At 45.3% G+C, this 21,668-nt stretch overlaps 1 protein-coding gene across 2 annotated transcripts in view; it reads left to right on the top strand.

The window, feature by feature from the left end:
• KCNA6 (potassium voltage-gated channel subfamily A member 6) overlaps positions 1 to 21,433 on the top strand; it is a 34,775-nt gene extending 13,342 nt beyond the window's left edge. The window contains exons 2-3 of one of the 2 annotated variants that reach the window (XM_036457882.2): positions 19,799 to 19,918; positions 21,067 to 21,433. The gene's annotated coding sequence lies outside the window, so the exon portion shown is untranslated. The remainder of the gene's footprint in view (positions 1 to 19,798; positions 19,919 to 21,066) is intronic. The other variant, XM_036457881.2, reaches the window with a different exon arrangement.
• The last annotated feature ends 235 nt before the right edge of the window (positions 21,434 to 21,668 follow it).

Below are 21,668 nucleotides of genomic sequence, written 5' to 3'. Positions count from 1 at the left end.
GTCTCCTGCAGGTTAGAAAGTCAGACCAAAGGGCGCCATGTTTAGGGCAGTGGCACCCAGCCTGCCTCAGCTGGTGACTCGGTGGACCCCGTGCATGAACCTGCTCGCCAAGACCTTGCTGGGTGATGCCAGTTAACAGAGTCACAGTGGACTGTTAAATGGGTGGAAGCAAGAGTGACTGTTAGAGACAGACAGTGAGAGCAGAGTGAGGGCTGGCAGCCTGCGGAGACACAGTCACAGCTCCCGAGGGACAGACTTACAGATGGCCTGGAAAGCAGGGGCCTCACGGGAATGGCACTTGCTTAGTTGTGCTCTCTGCCTGCCGAAGGAGGAAGGAAGATGTGTGATGCAAATAAGGATTTCCACTTAAAATGATTAAAATGAGAAACAGGCAAACTTTGTGGTGTTTGGGTATTTCCTCTTTGAAGATGACCTCCTACTTGAGTGATGCCATATAATGAGATGTCCCTCTGTTCCTGCTCGCAGGGAGGGGAGAGAGCAGAGCGGCATTCACAGGTGGGATGCTGTGGCTCTCCCTGCGAATGGGTCTCCTCCCAGCCACCGCCCTGCATCTGCGGGTGGTCTGCTCCCCGAAGGAAGGGTCTGATGCTCTTGTCTGCTCCTCCACCAGCTGACCCAGGACTCGTTTTTTCTTCCTGGGCTTCCCTACTGTGCTCAGAGATGAAAGGAGAGAGGATGTAGCTATTCTTGGCCTGCTGTTGCCTTTGTACCTGATCCTTTTCTGGACATCTTGGGCTGAGGAGGAGTTTCTGATGCATGATTGCTTCTTTCATCATTAAATCCACTAAAAGTCAGAGCCGGTGGACTGTGGGGAAGGTGGAAACAGCATCTAATTCTGGGTCCATCACTAACCTGCTGCATGATTCTGAGCAAGTTGCCTGCCTGGCACTCAGCAGTGTTAGCTTTAGTATCATTCTCTGGCTTTGTCTTCATCTGTAAAGTGAGATGATTGGGTCAGACAGCTTTTGAACTTCTGCTCAAATAAGTCTATGGATGCTCAGCTTATTCATTAAATGTATAGCTGGGTCCCTTGATAACTTGGCACACTTGATTATTTGGCTTTTGCCACCAGAACGATTTGTTTTTTGTTGTTAATCCTCACCTTGAGGATATTTTTTCCCCCATGGATTTCGGAGAGACTGGAAGGAAGGAATGGAGGACGAGAGAGAGAAATAGCGATATGAGAAAGACACGTTGATTGGTTGTCTCTTGCACTTATCCTACTGGGCTGGGCATTGAATTTACAACCCAGGTACATGTCCTTGACCAGGAATTGAATCTGTGACCCTTCAGTCTGTGAGCTGATACCGGTCAGAGCCAGAACAATCTTTTAAAAAGAACATTGAAGTTACTAAAATTCCAACTTTATACAGAATCACTGAATTTCAGAGCTCATTTTCTGCAGCCTCTTATTTTTTAGACAAAGATCAGAACTTAACACTTAAAAATATACTAAACAGTTTATAGCGCCATTTTGAAAGAGATGTAATATTTTTTTTATGTCATACCAAGTATAATACACTGCTTTGCTTTGCTTTGCTCTGCTCTGACTTCCCCTCACTCTTGCCTATTTTTCTTTGATGAGGTCCATCTTAGTTATTAAGCGATTCCAGATCTCCCTTTACTTTAAAGTTGCAAAATAAACATTCCTTCTTTTTGGCTGTGTCAGCACCTTGGCCTCGTGATTGGAAAAATGTTGGGCACAGAAAGGAAAGGCAATGCTATATTAAAGAAGCCAGAGAATGCAGACCAGTAGGGGTGCTAACCAGTATCCCCTGAGGCTCTGGCTCCCTACTGCAATGGAGTCTGTTAACAGACAAAGGGTAAGAGAATTGGTGCAGTTTGTTGGTATCCTGAGATAGAGTAGAAGCTGGCTCTGTCCATTTCTGCGGAAAAGCAGTGACTCCCCTCCCTCAGGGGGCAGGCATTGAATTAATGCTCCTTGGTGACCCGCAGTGGCCCTTAAAAAAGGCTCAGCTGGATAGAAAGCATCTGGCTCTACAGGCCCAGGCCAGGCTGCCCTCTGAGCTGGTCCCAGTCCTGCCCGGCTGCACCAGGTCCCAGTGCTTTTTGGTGTTTGGTCACCCCTCACCCACTCAGCATCCCTGCCTCCTGGCAGCGCAGGCTGCTGAGGCAGCAGGCCCTGGAGGGGATGGAGAGCCCTGTGGGCTGCTGAGGCACTGCCCCACCTTGGAGCAGATTGCCTGAAAGAAACATGTTATTTTCTGACTTTCATAAAAAGTTAGCACACTCGCTGAAACTGGTTTGGCTCAGTGGATAGAGCGTCGGCCTGCACTGAAGGGTCCCAGGTTCGATTCTGGTCAAGGGCATGTACCTTGGTTGCGGGCACATCCCCAGTAGGGGGTGTGTAAGAGGCAACTGATCTATGATTCTCTCTCATCGACATTTCTAACTCTCTATCCCTCTCTCTTCCTCTGTAAAAAATCAATAAAATATATATATTTTTAAAAAAGTTATCATACTGTAGGAAAGTATAAGGACAAATAATGAAAGTCCCCACGACCCCACAACCAGAGACACTCAGTGTTGGCATAATTAGGTTTTTCTTCTGGACTAGCTCTGTCTTAGTATATCTATGTCTCTAGAAAGATCATATTGAATTTTATTATAGAAACTTTACATTATGTCTCTTTCTCATGCATTTATTTATTAAATAATCATCCTATAGATGCACCATTAGTTTGGTAACCTATCCCCCTTATTAGACATTCAGTTTATTTTTCTAAAATGAAATGATGTTACAGTGACCATTGTTAGCATAGGTACTTGCTCACATTTATGACTATTTCCTTAGGCTGTATTCTTATGAGAATCAAAAGTATGAACTGAACGAATCATTTTCTAGACTTCAGCTTCTCACCTACCATAAAATAACAGGAGCAATAACCATGAGAACAGCCATCACATCTCGGCATAGATGTGCCAGGCTCACTGCTGGGGCCTCTGCATCTCCTAGCTCATGTCATCTTCCTGCAGCCCCGGGGGCATCTCCTCTTACCCCAAGTCACACAGCCAGGGGGGAGGTGGTGGGATTCAGCCCAGGCCTCTGGCTTTGGAACCCTTACTCTTAGCTGCTGTGCTAATACTGTCTCTATGAGAGGAAAGAACAAAATTGAACATAATCCCCAGGGTCCCTCTCGGTCCTAATATATCTGCCTTTTTCACTTCTACAATTGTGATGTTTCCAAGTAACACACTTGCCTGGTATCAGTTCTCTGGCTCCTTTATTCCTCTTCATTCCCCCGTTTGTGTGTTTAATGAGGTTGCAGCCTGTGTGTGTGTGTGTGTGTGTGTGTGTGTGTTTATATAATCTTATGAATGGGACAAAGACAGCAGAGAGAGTGTGAGTCAGGAAAACCTGGACAATCCATGGGCTAATCAATAAAACACCGGTAACCTGTGCTGTTACTTATAGAACACCCATCATGGTTTCTCTTTTATCTTAAGGGTCTTTGGCTGGGAAATTTGTCACATTATAATTGGACTGTCCCCAGTGGAGTAGGAGTGGGATTGGATGTGGCCATGTGTGCTACCCTATCCCGGAAGCACAGGCCTGCACACACCATGTAAGGAGGACCCCTCCCCTGAGCTGCTGCTCTGCCCCCGGCTGGGCTGTCAGGAGCATTGCTGGGCATCACTGCTCATCCTGCAGAGAAGGGGGGAGCCCACAGACTTGCCCCTGTATGACATGACCCCACTGTTTTCAGATTGCCAGGCCTCCTGGGAATTCTCACTCACAGGATCTGAGGAAAGCCAAGAAGCTGCTTTTTAAAGATGTGCTCCCAGCGCTTTGTCTTCAGGAGGCTTAGAGAGTCTGGGCAGCCAGTCTGAACCATCCCAGGGCATCAGAATCCCCAAAAAGTTTTTTTTGTTTTGTTTTTTTTAAGTACTACTTCCTACCCCCTCTGCTGTCTTATCTTACTCCTCTCCCAATTTGAATAATTGATCTAGGGTGGGGCCCAGGTGTCCCATTTTTAATAAAAGCTCCCAAGGGAGGGATTTCGGTGTCTAGCCAGATATGGGGACCACTAGTCTAAGAAATTCTAAGGAGGATGATAAAAGAGTTTGCACTTCATATTTTACAAATCTCTTTCATGGTTGAACACCATAACAATCCACTAAGGTCAGTAGAGCAGTCATTACGATGTTTGCCTTGGGCCCAGAGAGGTTGACTGAGTTACCCAAGGTTGCACAGCTTCTCCCTCAGTCAGCAGCAGCTGTTCTCTGCCCAACCCAGGCCAGTCCTGCCAGGCCCTTTGGAAAAGAACTGTCTCCCACCCCCTGAAGATTTCCAGGATGAAATCATTTAGCTCCCATCAGCTGCCTCTCCTAGTGCTTTCTGTTCATTCTCATCCACATCCCTTCTACTGCAGGAAGCCGCTTGCAAAGTGCAGTCAGGTTTTCCTCCCAAACGCCATCACAGTCATCCCACTTGACAGTGAGATAATGGCACCTAAGGACGGGAGGCCTGGGCACCTGGACGGGGCACGGCACCCATGGCAGTCTGACCTGCAGCCCCAGATCTAGGGCTTCACTGCTATCCTCTGCAGAAAGCACCGCCATTGCAGAAGCAAGGAGGGTTATCTCCAACAGCAGCTGCTCAGGACCAAGTTCAGTTTCCTCAACTGTCGCCTCCCATTCCAAATAATTTCTCTTATTCACCACCGAAACTTCTCTCCCCTGCACCCACTGCCCTGCCCGCCCTGCCCCCAAGTAGTCTGAAAGCCCACCTGTGTCCGTGCTGTGAGGCGGCTCTGAGTGCTGGAGGCCCCTGCAGGACTGCGTCCCCAGCCAGGACATCTGGAATGGATTTGAGCTTAACTAGGCAAAGAAAAATCTAACCAGGTCACTGCATGCACCCCTCTGCTGTCCTCTGCACCAGCAGCCACCGATTGGTTCAAACTCTCTCCTGACTCAAACCAACGACTGTTTCCCTTTACTCTTTTTTCTTCTCTTTGTTCAAACCTTTTCCTTCGCACAGGCCAGTCCTGGAGAGGCTCCCAGCGACTGCAGGCACTCAGTGTCAGAATCCTGCAGATTCTCTCCCTGGGGTGCTGGGAGGAGGGACTGGAGGAGGCGGGGCTTTGCCTCAGGCAATGCAGGCAGCGGTGCTGCAAGCTGCACCAGGAGGGAAGAGGTCAAACACGATACCCCTGACTTCCCCTTATGTATCCATCTAGCAGCCCCCTGACTGAGACAGAGCCACCACCAGAGATTCCTGCAGCACTGAATAGCATTTTCTCTTTCTCTCAGGGCCTGCCCACCGTGGGTTGTTGGTTGATTTGCTGGGTTAGTGCACAGGATCAATCAATGTCCTTGGTGACTTTTGACACCCCACTCCCAATGACTTACTGGAGAAACACCTGCTAGTAGGCTGCCCTCCACCCCTGTGTGGCTTTTCTGCCAGTTGGGAGGATTGGGAGAAGGGAAGAGGAGGATGGGAATGACAAGTTCTTTTCCCCAAAGAAAAGGATGCAGTGGTGTAGTTTTCCACGGCTCAGAATGGTTGGCTTGGTGAAATTTTAGCATTCTGGTTGATGTCATCAGCTAGAATGGTTTCTAAAGGGTCCAAGAGCCCTTTGCAGTCGCTTCCTTACTGCCCTATCACCCGCGAGGCTGGGTCTCTAGCAGCCAAGCAGGCACTGTTGACCTGTCCTCTGACGTGGTGGAGGGCCGAGGCTGAGGCGATCTGAGCCTGTTTCCCAGAAGCCCTGACTTAGGACAGAAGGTTCTGGTTCAGCCTGGGCTAGTCTCTCTGTGGAAAACCTCCCAGGCCTGGGAGTTGAAAGGAGTCTGCTCCGCCATCCAGCTTCATTTTCTAATTTTATAAATGAAAAATAATCATTGTGGTCCTGAGAAATCATTTGATTGGCTCAAGGCCATGTGACCACCATGGCTCCTTTATGACAGAGTTAGTTCTGAAGTCTCAAGAGTTAGCTCACTCATTCTCTTGTCTGAGATGGGACACCTGTACAAATAATCTCCTAGGAAAGCCTTCACTCAGCTCAGACTTGGGGAAAATCTCAGTAGCCAGGCACTGCATGGGGCTTCGTGGGGACTGTAGTCGATGGAAGCAGAGGGGGTGGACTAGGCTGTAGGTGACAGTGGGGCATGGAGCAGGGCTCCAGGTGAGGCAGGAAGGATGAGGAATTCTCCCTGGGCTGGAGGCAGTCAGGGAGGTTCTCTGGGGAAGTAGACATACCAGTCACGCCTTGTAAGTTGCGTTTGGGGTTTGGAAGATTACTAAAAGGAAAATTCTCAATAGAAGGAGTGGCTTGAACAACAACAACAACAAAAAGCATGGGAGCCTGAAAATGGACTGATGTGTCCAATGAACCAGGGATTTTAGACACATGGGGAGGGAGACAGGATGCAGGGGAGGCCAGAAAAATCGGTTGGACTCAGATTGGGAAGAGTCGGGAGCTGTGAGAGGCTGGATTCCTTCTGAAGTCCGTGGGAGAAAGAAAGAGTGTTAAATCCAGGGCATTGCCTGCCCAGACCCCATTTCGAAGTGATCCGTCTGGATGAAGCAAGAACAGGAGTGGAAAGGAGAGGATGGAGACAGCGGGAATAGTGGCTGGCATCGCCATGGCAGGGAGAAGTGGTTCACTCTAGTCTGGAGGCATACTGTATCGCCGACATTGTTTATGATTGCTGCGATGTGTGGCAGTTTTATTCTCGTCTTTAAATTCTCTGCGGACAATGCGTCCCTTTAGTGCTTGTATGGGGCAGACCTCTCTCAGCACACTGACCTTGCCGTGCCACTGACGAGAGGTTCTTGCAGGAATCAATGCAGAAGAGGTTATAGTCACTCATTGAGCCTCTGCCAGCAGCTCCTGGGTGGACGAGATGAGTTGGGCCCTGAAGTTCAGAGGTGGATTTGAAAAGAACCTTGTATTTGGGGTATTGCTAGGCCAGGCTGCAGAAACGTCCTCTTCATTTCTCAACAGAGAAGAGCACACATATGCACAAGGAGGGTGTGGAGTGGAGGTGGGGTGGGGTGCTTGTCATCATCCTGTTGACCTTGGGGGTGTGGTGTCACCAATTTCATCCCCTTCAACTGCACTGGTCGCTTGTTGACCCTCTCTAAGAGGCTGCAGTTCTCCCCAGCCCTCTGGGATGGGGCTGCAAGGAACAACATCTCTTTTGTTCCTGGAACTTCCTCCATAAAATATTCAGGGCTGCCAGGAAACTGGCAAGTGGAGATGTTTGACAAATAGGTTTATTCAGAAACAAACCAAAAAGCTTGGCCTGCCAGCCTCCATTCCCCTTCTCCCCCCGCCCTCCCACCTTTACAGGCTTCTATAGTAGCCCCTGGCCTCCACCTTTGTTCTTTCAGGGGAAGTAGGAGCATTATGCTACTGACGCCCCAGGTTGCAAACGAGGATTGTGGGTGCTGTTGCTGGAGAGCAGAGGCTGTGGAGGGCAAGAGCACAATGAACTGTAAAATGATAACCCAAAAACCTCAGTCACTTCTGGAAAGTGAGCAACTTGATTGTATGTGTTTGCTGTTGACCATGTGACTTTGAGCAGAACTTAATCTTCCATCTGCTGTACCTAAATTTCTTGAGAGGTGTGTCTGGTTACTGTGAGAAATAACTAACACAGGATGATTACACATAGAATGTCATGTTACAGGTTAATGTGTGTGAATAATTTCATTTCATTTCTTTTTTTTTTTTAATTGATATTTTACAGAAAGGAAGGGAGAGAGCTAGAGAGCTAGAAAAGTCGATGAGAGAGAAACATCGACCACCTGCCTCTTGCACACCCCCTACCAGGGATGTGCCCGTAACCAAGGTACATGCCCTTGACCGGAATCGAACCCGGGACCTTTCAGTCCGCAGACCGAAGCTCTACCACTGAGCCAAACCGGTTTCAGCAATAATTTCATTTCTAAACTAGAGGCCTGGTGCACGAATTTGTGCATGGGTGGGGTCCTTCGGGGTGGGCTGAAGGGATCAGGCTGAACCTCACAGTCCAATGCCGCCTGCAGTTCCAGCTCATCCTGATTCCACTGGGACTGCCATGGACTCAGGCCTAATTAGTCCCAATGGGAGAGGCTCACACCAGCTGTGAGCCCTGTGTCTGGTGCTCTCCCAAGGGGTGTGGCCTATCGGATTGGGCAAACCAGCTCTCCAACATCCCCTGAGGGGTCCCGAATTGTGAGAGGGCATAGGCCAGGCCGAGGGACCCCACTGGTGCATGATCAAGGCCAGTGAGGGACTGCAGGAGGGCTCCTGGGCATGTGCAGCTCTGTCTCACACAGTTCTGATCAGGGCAATTGGGGTCGGCCGGCTGGGTACTGATGCAGGAGGTTGGCCAATCAGGGAGGGACCAAGGGAGGGCTCTAAGGCATGCCTGCCCCATCTCAGTCAATGGGTCAGACCCCAGCAGCAAACTAACCTACCAGTCAGAGCATCTGCCCCCTGGTGGTCAGTGCACATCATAGTGAATGGTTGAGTGGACTTAGCATATCATTTCCATATTATACTTAAACTGGTTGAACAGTTGACCAGTCACTAGACACTTAACATATTAGGCTTTTATTATATAGAAATTTTAGATATTTATAAGAAACAAATTATTTTTTGGGGAATCAAGTGATTTCCTTGTCTCAGGTCTGCATGTATATGTTCACGTTCAGCTTGTACAGTTTTAGGCAGTGTTCATATAAAGCAGAAAATTTGCAGTTATCTAGTTAACTTCAACAATGGATTTGACTTTAATTAAACTTTAATTAATGCTTTGAGATTGCAATGATGCTGATCAATATTTGACATGACTCATGTGAGCCAAATAGTTGCTTTTGGTTCTTTTTTTTTTTTTTCAGCCTTGCCAAAACAAGGCCTCCAAAAATTAGGTTGCCTTCCCCCCAAGAAAATGGGAGTATGCTGCTTTAGGATCCTGATCCTTGCTTGGAAATTAGAGAAAATGGTAGTAATAGGGTGATGTCCTTCGCCCACTTTAAACTGAGGCTCTGTTCATGCAGTTTTCATATAGTTGGCTTCAAATCAGAGCTATTGTGAGAAGTTAGATTTTTCTGGTAGTTATTTTAGCTCAATTGGTAGTGAACCCAAACCCAACAAAAGGATTCTTTCTGTGGTGTGAAATCCGAGTGCAGAATCCAAAGTCTAGACTAGATGGTGCAGTGGAAGAATGTAGATTGGAGTCTGACATCCTGGTTCCATCTATCTAGATGAGTGATTTTGGGTGAATTATTTAACCTCATGGAGCCTCATGTTCTTTATCTGTGAAATAGAGAAAATAGTGTCTATTTCAAAGAATGGGTGTCCTTATGCATAAGATAATCTATTTAAAATGTCTCAGATACAGTAAGTGATTAATAAATGTAGCTATTATTATAATTAGACTAGAGGCTAGATGCACAAAAATTCATGTGAGAGCAGACCTTCCTTCCTCCGGCTGTTGGCACCAGCTTCCCTCCGGCACCTGGGACCCAGGCTTCTCTCCTCCAGCTACTGGCAGGCTCCTGGGACCTGGGCTGCTTCCTTCTGGCTTCCCGCAGGCACCAGGGACCCAGGCTGGCTTCCCCCTGGCCCCGGCTTTGTCAGGAAGAACATCGGAAGACATCCAGTCTAATTAACATATTACTCTTTTATTATTATAGATTATAGATCTTAGTTGTTGATGATCCTATAATTAATTGGGTCCAGTTAGCTTTCTTTTGGTTATACGAGACAAAGGGAAATTTATTAACTCATATAACTGTCTAAACTTGGGTTTCAGTTGGCAGACATCTATAGAGCAGGATGAAGCATGTGAGGTTGTAGGAATTGAATGACTACTTAGTAAAGCCACTAAACTTAGTAAGTGCCCAGATTAATTTGAGATATAGCTCTAACAACTGAATTTTTTGTAATTTATTGAAAAAAGCTGAATACAGGACATTTAGGGTATCCCGAGAAAGCCAATACAGAAAACAAGGCAAAAACATTAAATACAAGACTTGTTTTGTATTTACCAACCCTATTCCTAAGTGTATTTCCACCTATACATTTCTACTCATACCTATAAATTAATGATAACCTTTGTTGGAGAATTCGTGATAAATCTAAGGTCCATGCTAAGTTACTTGAAATAATGAACTTCTTAAGAAATGAAATAAAATTGAGCTTCAGGTACAGGGTGATCCAGGAGGTAAACTTTTCCCCTCTCTATTAATGCAATTCTGCTATGTGTGCTGGCTTCTGATGGTGGTAAGATGGCTAACAACTACAGACATACATCCTCTCACTTTCTGGTCCAATGGAAAGAGTTCACTTCTCTTGCTCCCCAAAAAATCCATGACTTGATTTCCATCATTCAGAATTCCACCTCATTCTCTTATCTGGGCAGATTATTAGGTCAGGGGAATGGTATACTCTGATTGGAATTATCTGGGTTACATGTACACCCTGGGAGCCAAGGTTGGACTTAGTTTTACCCAAATCACATGGACTGAGCATGAGGTGTGGAGATGGTTTCTCCAGAGAAATATTGGTGCTCTTAATGAAAAGAAGGGATAAAACAGATATAAGGTAGCCAAAAGAAAAAGAAGAAACACCTCCACCTAAAACACAAATAAACAAAAATAGCAAATATACATTCAGGTTCTTCTGTGGCTTAGGCAAGAGAAAAATGACATAGCTTAGGTAAATCAACACCAAAATAGGAAGAGGAACATACCCAAGACTTTAGGTAAGAAGGTCCTAAATCTATCTACACTTGGACTCGCTGCTTCAGATCATAAGATTATATAAATATCAAAGGATACTTTTGCATAATTCTCTTTGAAGAATTACTAGTACTTTTAGTTTCAAAATTATAATAGCATAATTGTTTTGTTTTGATTATTAAAATAATGTGTGCATGAAGGCATACAGAGCAAAGTAAAAGTCACCAATAATCTCACAATCCAGAGGTGACTCCTGTTAACATGTTGGTATAATTACTCAGATTTTTTCATGTATGTGAATTGCACATATAAAAGTTTTAGTTAAAAATAAAATAAAACTTAAAATTACATAATTAGCTTTTTAAATTTAATGTTAAATCCTAGATATCTTTTCATATTAATAAATATAGATTTAAAAAATAAAATTTTAATGCTATATACATTTGAACAAAAATACCATAACTATTTACTCATTCAGTATAAGCAATATGGTAATAATATGTTTACCTGTGTGTTTACCTATTATCTAATGATTTTTTGTGACTAAGTTCTTAGAAGTGGAATTGTCATGCTAACAATTTTATATGGCTTAAATGTTTAGATGTGCACTACTAACATGCCCTTCAGATCATTGTTCCCATACTGGGTAGGGTGGCCAGATAAAATACAGGATGCCTAGTTAAGTTGAATTCCAGAAAAGAGTGACCCATTTTTTGTATAAGAACCTTGCAAATATTCCAAAATGATCTGAAACTGAAATTTAGCTGCAGCACTTATACTTTCATTTGCTAAATCTGAGAACTCTAAGACTGGGTAAATCTCAGTTCACAAACTCAGCAGTGACTATGCAGCTTCATTGCCTGGTGGGGAGTCTGAGCCTTAGGTTTGGACATATGTATGCACCCAAAAGTCAACCCTCCAAATTCTGCCCATCTCCAGGATGTTAACCATCTAGTGGTGTTTGGATCCCTGTTCTTTTCTTACTGCTGACCTCTGACCTACCTGCTGTGCCCTCACATGACCTTTCCTCTGTGCAAGCTCCAGTGTCTCACTCTTCTATAAGGACACCAATCCCATGGGACCAGCCTCACTCTATGACCACACTTAAGCTTAACTACTTCCTTAAAGACCCCATCTCCAAATAGAGCCACACTGGGGGTTAGGGCTTCAGCATATGAATTTGGGGGTCACAAACATTCAATTCATAACACATACCCTTCAAGGAGTTCTCTTATTGTTGCTTTCAAACTCTCTCCAGGAGCGCAGGCTTTTGAAAAACAAAACAGGCAACCCCTGCTTATGAATAGAGTCATAAAATTTGTCAGTTGAACTCAAAACTTCAGGAAGAACTTGATTTGAAGATTTAGGACCTTAGTATATTATTTATTTATTTATCAAAGTAATGTATTTGCAAAATAATCATTTTGTCACAGAAAAACTACTTTGTGGGAACATAAGAAATGCACATGACATATATGTATTTATGCATTAAAAGACTGGAAGTGTATCAGTAATAGTAATGGTCACAACTAGCAATTACAAATATTATCTTAAATCTTCGCACTGTGAGCAGCTTCAATCATTATTTCCATTTATCAGATGAGGCACCAAGTAAGTGACTGGGCTAAGACCAGCTCTGTGCAACTGCAAAATCAATGTGTAATTTTCTGGGTTGAAAGGATATACATGATTTTCAGTTTCTTTTTAACATTTTATGCAGTGCCTGAATTGTTTGCAATGAGAGTATATCTTTTAGGACCAGAAATAATTACTTCCATCTTGAAAAAGGATAATGCTGGTTATAGAAACTGAGAGACAAACAGACCAAATAAATCACCAGCTCTGAATGAATTTTATGTTACCCAACCAGTTCTGAATAATCTAAGTTAGTTGTGGAAGGGGGCTGTTAATTTGATGAGCATGAAATAGTATCTTGTTTAATTTGCATTTTTATTGACAACTAGAGGCCCAGTGCATGAAATTTGTGCACAGGTAGGGTCCCTAGGCCTGGCTGGTGATCAGAGTCAATTGGGGGTTTCTGCTGGTGGCCGGGGCCTTCATTCAGCACCGCCCACTGGGGGTCAGAGCATGTCATAGTGAGTGATATATATAAAATTTGAATTGAAAAATAATGGTGGAATATTATTATTATTTGGCTATAAAAAGAAGGAAATCTTGCCATTTGTGACAATAAGGATGGACATTGAGGGCATTATGTTAAGTGAAGTAAGTAACACAGAGAAAGATAAATACTGTATGATCTCACTTACATGTGGAATAGAAAAATAAGTAAATAAATAACCCCAAACTCACAGAAAAATAGATCAGATTGATGGTTATCAGAAGCAAGGTAGGGGGATTGGGTGAAGGTAAAAATTTCTAGTTTTTAATAAGTAAATAATAGGATGTAATGTACAACATGGTGACTATAGCTGAAACTGCTATAGTGAATGCTGCGAAGAGAGTAGATCCTAAGAGTGCTCAACAAAAGGAAGAAGGCAATTTTTTCTTTTGTAGCTATATGAGATGATGAATGTTAACTAAACTTATGTGATGATCATTTCACAATATATGTTAGTCAACCTTAAAATTATATTGTACTGTATGTCAATTGTCCTATATCATAAAAGCCTAATATGCTAAGTGTCCAACCATTTGATTGTTTGACCAATTGCTGTGATGCACAATGACCACCAGGGAGCAGATGCTCTGACCAGTAGGTTAGCTTGCTGCTGGGATCCAACCAATTGGGACTGAGCTAGATGGGCTGGACATGCCCTGGAGCCCTCCCATGATCCCTCCCAGCTCTGATTGTACACTGGTGGGGTCCCTCAGCCTGCACCCTCTTGCAATCCGGGACACCTTGAGCCAGTTTCAGCTCAAACCCTGCAGGCTAGGTTGAGGGACCCCACCAGTGCACGAATCCATGCACCAGGCCTCTACTAGATCAATAAAATTGTAAAAAATATATAGTGGTGGACACAATATCCTGACAATTTTCCTGTGGGTGTCTGCATATAAACCATAGTCCCCCAATATGCTGCATGACACCTCTCTACCTCTCTTGGATGCACAGGGATTTGGTGATGTACCTGAGGGGAGTAAAATTTTATCAAGCTCAAGGTTTCAAGGAATGCCATATTCCATATCACTCATAGAAATGGCAAAAGTGCAGGTGAAATAGCTGTTGAGCCTAACTCTGAAACAGTGACAAGAGCATCAAGTATATACAAGAGATTGAAGGGGCCAGTGATTCACATTGGGTCCAGCAGGAGGGAAGAGAGTCCAGATCGTGGTCCCAGCTTTCCCCTGCTGATGTGGCAAGGTCTATGCTCTGGGACTGCAGCCCAATGGAAGATGTGACCCCTCATAGCTATTGTCAGAAACTGCTCTGGGGGCAAATGAAGGAATATTTTAATAATGCATGAATGAAAACTCTCAGCTTTATTGTGTAATTGTATTATAATGCAGGCATAAAAAAATAAGATTCTCCATGGCTATCTTGTGTCTGAGGGGAGTTAATGTAAAGGAAGATACCTGATAGTCTTATCTTTATATATAAAAGCCCAAGTGACCATTCGACCAGTTGACCATTCTATCAGTTGACTGGTAGTTATGATGTGCATTGACCACCAGGGAGCAGATGCTCAACACAGGAGCTGCCTCCTGGTGGTCAGTGCACTTCCACAGTGGGAGTGGCACTCAGCTGACCAATGGATACCAGAATCTGGGCTCCTGGCTGTCAAATGCTGCTGTTGATAGCACCAGCCACTTCCTCGGGCACTCCCCCTGGCAGGGAATATGCAAATAAACACAACCAAGATGGCTGAGGCCACGAAGAGCAGGAGGGAGGCTTTGGTTTTCCTGGAGATGGAGGAAACCAAGCTTCCTGCACACCCTGGCTGGCCCTGGCCTCTGCTCAAGGCTACAAAATTTCAATTATAGAAGATAAATCTCAGATACCAGGGCCTCCGCTTGGGTTGTTAGGGAGCAGGGGGCATGGCTGGCCTGCAAACCACCACAGGCCCCTGGCTCAGGCCACCCCGTGCCCCAAGGGAACCCCCATCCTGATCTGGGACACCCTTCAGGGCAAACCAGCTGGCCTCCATCTGTGTACCAGGCCTCAATCCTATCTATTAAAGGGTAATATACAAATTAACCATCACTCCAACACACAAGATGGCTGCCCCCATGTGGACACAAGATGGCCACCACAAGATGTCCAGCAGGGGAAGACAGTTGGGAGAGACCAGGTCTGCAAGGGTGGTGAGTGGGGGGCAATCAAGCCTGCAGGGGAGGGCAGTTAGGGGTGACCAGGTCATCAGAGGAGGGAAGTTGGGGGTGACCGGGTCTGCAGGGAAGGGCAGTTGTGGGGGAACCCAGGTTTGCAGAGGAGAGCAGTTTGGGGGACCAGACCTGCAGTTAGGAGCAATCAGGCTGGCAGGAGAGCAGTTAGGCAACAATCAGGCTGGCAGGGGGTGGTTAGGGGTAATCAGGAAGGCAGGTAAGCGAGCAGTTGGGAACCAGCAGTCCTGGATTGTGAGAGGAATGTCCCACTGCTCATTTAGGACGGATTCTACCTGATCATACCTGGTAGGATCGGACCTAAACAGGCTGTTGGACATCCCTCAAGGGGTCCTAGATTGGAGAGGATGCAGACTGGGCTGAAGGACACACCCCTAGTGCATGAATTTTGTGCAGGATCTCTAGTTCTAAATAAGTAGAAGTAAAATTAGATGGATTCAAACTTGTTTTACTCAGCAAAGGCTTGTATTAGTACTGGATTATCATGTAATGTAAACAAGTGAGCTCAACATTAGATGCTCACATTTAGAACCCCTGAGTCCTCTATTTTATGATGGATTCAGAATTTTGCTCATTTGCTGCCAAATGGTCATTCTTATGGTGGCCCTGTCAGCCAGTCAGTGTCACCATCTTTTCTCTTTTTGTTGCATTTGTGCCCTTAATTTATAAAAATAAGGGGAAACAGAGCATAGGTATTAAACTTAAAAGCACTGAGACAAGATAAAAATAATCAGTTTTACTTACAAAGGGGAATCTTCAGCCTCAATCAGTTGTGTACTGGAATTCAGCCAATGGAGTCTGAGCTGAAGTATGAAGGAAGATCTGCAGTTAGGAGCAATCAGGCTGGCAGGAGAGCAGTTAGGCAACAATCAGGCTGGCAGGGGGTGGTTAGGGGTAATCAGGAAGGCAGGTAAGCGAGCAGTTGGGAACCAGCAGTCCTGGATTGTGAGAGGAATGTTTGAAGGTCTTCATATTTGAAGATCATATGTGAAGTGCAGGAGATATATGGTGAATGATTGTGTTTAAAAGGCAAAATGTGAGGAAGGGTTTATAATATGTTACCTCACCAGGATAGAAACCCCATACAACACATAGTCTTTTGTGTCTTTTATGTGAATACACATTTCCAGAATTTATGAGTGAAGACAGGACTGGATGTCTAGAGAGAGTGAGTTGCAGGACTTTAGAGAAAAAGCATGTGGTCTCCTAGTCCTAGAATTGTAGGGTAGAGATGAGACAGGTGACTAATTGTTATAACCAAGCAGTGCATATTGGTTGTTGCAGTAATAAAAGGAAATATTTCAACAAATTATTCCATGTGTATTTATTGAGCCTCTACTATGTATAGACAATAAGGATATAATCCTATCTAATAAAGAGGGAATATGCTTTTTGTCCCTCACACTGTCCCAAAAATGGCACCCACAGCCAATAAGGAGGGAATATGCTAATTGAATGTCATGACCTCAAAGATGGTGGTGCCCACAACCAATAAGGAGGGAATATGCTAATTTACTACCACACCCTCAAAGATGGTGGTTTCCACAGCCACAAGATGGTGATGCCCAGTCCCCTCAGTCCTACCAGGGTGGCAGGTGTGCAGCAAGGCCAGACCCACCCTCAGGTGGGCCCTCTCACTCTGTGCACCTGCCTACAGAGTCCCCCAGTCCCCTCAGCCCCTCAGCCTCTCAGGGCTGGCCTAAGGCGCGGGCAAGCCTCACCTGGCAGCTTCCCAGCAGCCAGAGACTCAGGTAACCAGGGCCAACTGAGGTTTGCACTGCCAGCAGTGTCAGCAGCAGAGGTGTGATGGTGTGTCGCCTTCCCCTGATTGACAGGTTGCCTTCTCCTCTAAGGACTCCCGGACTGTGAGAGGAGGCAGGCCAGGCTAAGGGACCCACCCTCTAGTGATAAATAAAACAAATTATTTCCTGCTTTAATGGAGCTTATGATTGTGTGGGGGTGTTAGTATCGGTGGTGGGGGTGGAACAGATGTTAATTCAATAAGCCCAAGAGTAAAATTGCAATTGTGGCAAGTGTTACAAAATACAGAGATCCACATAACTGTACTATAAGAACCTAAGATAGAGGGCTTTGACTTAATTGCTCTTTAGCTGATATTTGAATGATGAACAGGAGGTAAATAGGGAACAGTTCTAGAAACAGCATTTCAGGCAGAGAGAACAGCGTGTCCGAAGACCTTGTGGTGGGAAAACATGGTGAGTGTGAGACTGGGGTGACATGGGAAATGGCAAGGAGAGCCCAAGGTGGAAGGGCTAGAGCTTTACCTCTAAGGTGAAGGATGAGAGGAAGAGCCCTGTGGGTGTGTGAAGGGAGGGGATTCTAAGCAAAGGAAATAGCAAGTGTCAAGGCCCTGCGGTGGGAGGACAGATGGTGTAACTGAGGAACAGAACAGCAAAGTAGCCCCTGTTGCTGGAGGGGACAGCTATAAGAAATAAGGTTAGAATGCAAAGTTGGAGCAACACTTGGGGGCTACTGTAAGGACTGACTTTACTCTGGTGTAGAACATTACCTTTTATCTTTGTATGAAACTATATGCCCACTTCCTCTGCTTCCAACATAATTGATTGGTTAAGTCAATGAATATATTTATCATTACTATCAAATATTATGTTCTGCATTGCCAAGCAGTGTACAATGACAATGTTCACTTAATCTCTTGTGATCACTTTGTTGATAATCCCCTAATTTTCTTCACCTGCTTAATTTTCTGTGTACCTATTTATAACTCTTTCCAAACTCCCCAACAGAGTTGGAAAACCCATCTAAACGCCATTGTCTGTGTGATTGAAGTGTCGGGCTGCCTCTGGGTTCCTTTCCCCTGAGTCTTGCGTTCCGGAGCCTCCCATTCTCCCTCTCCAGTCTTGCCTGCTGTCTCAGCCTCAGCTGTGTTCTGGGACTCACTGCCTTCTCTCCTGTGTTGAGTCTCCATTTCCCTGCACACCTTTTCTTCTTTCGTGGTGTTTCTTCTTTGGTGGGGCAAACCTTCCACAAATTTTATAGGAAAGGATAAAGGGCAGGTACATTTTTGAAACTTTGTATGCCTTTATTTAATTCTCAAACTTCATTAATGATTAAACAGTGTAAAATTTCAGAATAGATGTCATTTTTCTTCAGAATTTTGAAGGCATTGCTTTATTGCTTCTGAACACCAGGCCTTGCCATGAGAAGTTGATACTTTTCTAATTTCTTTGTATGTGACCTTTTTTTTTTTTTTTTTTTTTCCAACTGAGAATTAACATCTTCTCTTTATCCTTGATGTGTTGAAATATCATGACTTTGTATCTTGGTCTGCATTTATTTGGCATAGAGGATGCCTATTATATTAAACTAGAAGCCCAGTGCATGAAATTTGTGCATAGGGAGGGAGTCCCTTCAGCCCAGCCTGCACCCTTGCCAATCTGGAACTCCTCAGGGGATCTTTGACTGCCAGTTTAGGCCCAATTCCTCTCATAATCCAGGACCACTGGTTCCTAACTACTTACCTGCCTTCCTGCCTGATTGTCCCTAACTGCCCCCCTATCTCCTCCCCCTGCTGGTCTGGTCTCCCTGCTGTTTAGTCTTTTGATCATCCCTCATTAACCCCCTGCTGGCCTGGTTGCCCCAGACAGTTTGCTGGTCTTTACTGTGTCTTGGACAATTTGCATATTCCTTTATTATTAGATAGATTTCAAATAAACTATGAGTATTTTTGGAACATATTTTTACCACAAGTTTACTCACTGTTTATGCAATTCAAAGTTAACTGGATATTTGCTTCTGTTTGATTTGTTTTTGCTAAATCCGGCAAACTTAGAACTTGGGCCTTTTATTTTTCTTATTTTTATTTCCATTTATTTATTTTAGAGAGAGAGTGAAAGAGAGAGAGGAGAGAGAGAGTGAAAGGGAGAAAGAGAAATAAAGTGAGTGAGAGAGAAACATCAATGTGAGAGAGACACATTGATTTGCCCTGCAACCCAGGTACATGCCCTTGACCAGAAATTGAGCCTGCAATCCTTTGGGATTCTAACCATTGAGCAGCACTGGCCAGGGTGGAACTTGGACCTTTTAATCCAAAGACTTTTGTCTTTCAGTTTAGGGATATTTTCATGTATTATTTCTTTTTTTTTTTTTTTTATTCTTTCTTTCTTTTTTTTTAATTAAAATATTGGTCTGAGCTTAGAAAGATACATATTCAGTAAGACTAGTAACCCAAGTTATTTATTTATTTTTTTAAGTCCCTGGCTCCACTCTTCCCATCCCTATCTTCACTTCTCAGAAACAATTTCTTTAAATGGTTTAGCTGTTTCCCAATGATACACTTACATTCCTTCTTTTTCCATTACCTATCAAGTCTTAGAAAAGTTGACATCTTTCATAGAAGATAAGGATTTCGTTTTCTTACACCATCCACCATTACTCTCCACGAGCTTCTCAACCCACTGTGGTGGGAACATCAGGGCAGCCTGGGCTAAAGGCCACCGTGTTTACACCCACATCCCGAGAGCGGGGCCTAACACAGGCCGTTGGCACTGGGAAGTTGTGCAGACACCTGACGCAGCCCCACATTTGAATGCAGATGCGCTTGTAAGGCTTCTTCCAAACATGAGCGTGCGAGAAAAGCAATCAGATTTCTCTTCACTCTCCTCTGATACAACAAAAAACTGCATTTGTACCACTTGCTACAGTGTTACCTTACCTTCCATTTGATGACCAGTGGAATCTCACAAACAAACAAGGGTTTTTGTTTTGTTTGTGTTTTTAACTGCTTTGCAGAAGTGACTGCATATGGACAAAGCAGAGGAAAGCACTGGTGATGTCCTTGTGACTCTCACGCCGGATGGTCAGTGACACTTGGCTGCAAGCAGGCTGCTGCCCCGGAACTCTAGGCTTTCAGTACGTGTCTGGGTCATCTTTGTGCTTGAGTAAAATCACCCATTACTAACTCCCTGTGACAGATCTTGGGGCTTGCTCTCACATAATTGATATTACAAATGCTAAATCTTTTCATTCCACAAGAGTTTACTGCACAGGCACAATAATACCTATTGTAAATCTTTACCTTTTCTAAAGTGGTTTCACAAACATCTGGTTCTTGTGGTAGCCCTAAGAATCTGGGGACACCCCTCATATTGTCATCCTTGTCTTACACGTGTGGGAACAGAATTGCAAGCAAGTATTGGTTTTACTTGTTTTTAGCCAAACCCTGGCCTGCTCTTGAAGGCTGAAAGGGTGGTTACAGAGTCAACATACATCACATGCAGATGGGCAAGCGAGCGACCCAACTTTCTTGGTCCAGGATCTGGGAGAGGTATACCTTGAGGGCAGGACACTAGGTCCCACATCCCACATACTTTCTAATGGAAAACAGTGATGTATAATGTCTTGGGGGCAGACCGTGAAGGCGGCAGGATATCGGGGATATCTGGAAAGAGAGAGGTCGAGCATGTTGGGATGGCCAGAGGAGCTCACGGAAGTGGTGGATGGAGCTGGACTGGAGGATGGTAGGAAGAGGCAGCGTGGGAGGGAGAAACACGCATTCTGGTGGGAGGGCTGAGGGAGGTGCCAGGCTGTGGCCGTGGGGAGAACGCTTCCCCGAGGGAGGTTATGCCTGACAAACACTGAGGGTCAGAGATGGGTCCTGGGCCAGGGTGGATGGTGCTGGGTGTTAGACAGCAGGGGCCTCAGCTGGGTAGATTGTATGGAGCCTTACTTCCCAGGGCCTGGAGTTAAGCTGAGTGCTATCCTTGGAGGATGAAGGGGCCACTAATGGAGGATAGCCAAAGACACAGTATACAAAGACAATTTCTGGCTGCATGTGCTCAGCAGGGCCCAATGGGTTGCAGAGGTCCTTGTGGGGCCCGTGAGGTGGGAGGTATGGTTTGAGCAAACAAGAATAGAGGCTGAGTGAGGGACCACTGTTCAAAAGCCAGGGCAGCTGAGGGAAAGGCCAGAGGCGTTCCCTGGTTTCTTGGTGCCATTCCTCTTGCAGCTCACCCTCCTGTCACTAACTACACTCCTTATGTTCTGATTCCTCCTGACAGGGAAAAGGCTGGCACAGTGGTCCAAGCAAGGACACCTACAAGTAGGTCTGATAGCAGCTGGACAGAGGGCCTGGGCCCTTGACTTCTTCAGAAGACGGGATCCCTCCATAGGCGATCTGGCCTGGCACCCCTCCGTGACCTCCCACTGCAGTGACAGACTACGAGAAGCTGAGACCGAGCCCTCGAGCGTTAAAGATGGGCCCAGAAAGCTGGAGTGAGGTTGTATGGGGAAGTGAAAGCTGGTGGTGTGGGCAAGAGATCAGGTACGGGGAGGTCAGAGGTCAAGGGATGCCAGGAAGTGCATGCCACAGACCCGTCCAGGAAAAGAAGTGGCCGTGGAAGGCTAACAAATAAACATGGCAAAGTCTCAGAGGCTATGTGTTTTGCTGTATGAACACATCGACAGCTAAGTTAGGCAGACACATTAACTAGGAATGACAAAATCAGGCAGGTCTCCAGCATGCCAGGACACCTGGCCAGCTTCCCGGGCGTCGCCTACAGATCATCAGAATAGGTGCTTGATTGCCTTGGGCAGCAGCTCCTGCCCGGACAGGGGGTACTCCAAGAAGGCAAAATGTGTAACCCATGGTACAGTGTTTCCC

Source organism: Pipistrellus kuhlii, unplaced genomic scaffold (assembly GCF_014108245.1).
Source record: "Pipistrellus kuhlii isolate mPipKuh1 unplaced genomic scaffold, mPipKuh1.p scaffold_m20_p_3, whole genome shotgun sequence".
Classification (NCBI taxonomy): domain Eukaryota; kingdom Metazoa; phylum Chordata; class Mammalia; order Chiroptera; family Vespertilionidae; genus Pipistrellus; species Pipistrellus kuhlii.
Note: the sequence above shows the minus strand (reverse complement) of the source record. Positions and strands in the feature narration are given on the sequence as shown.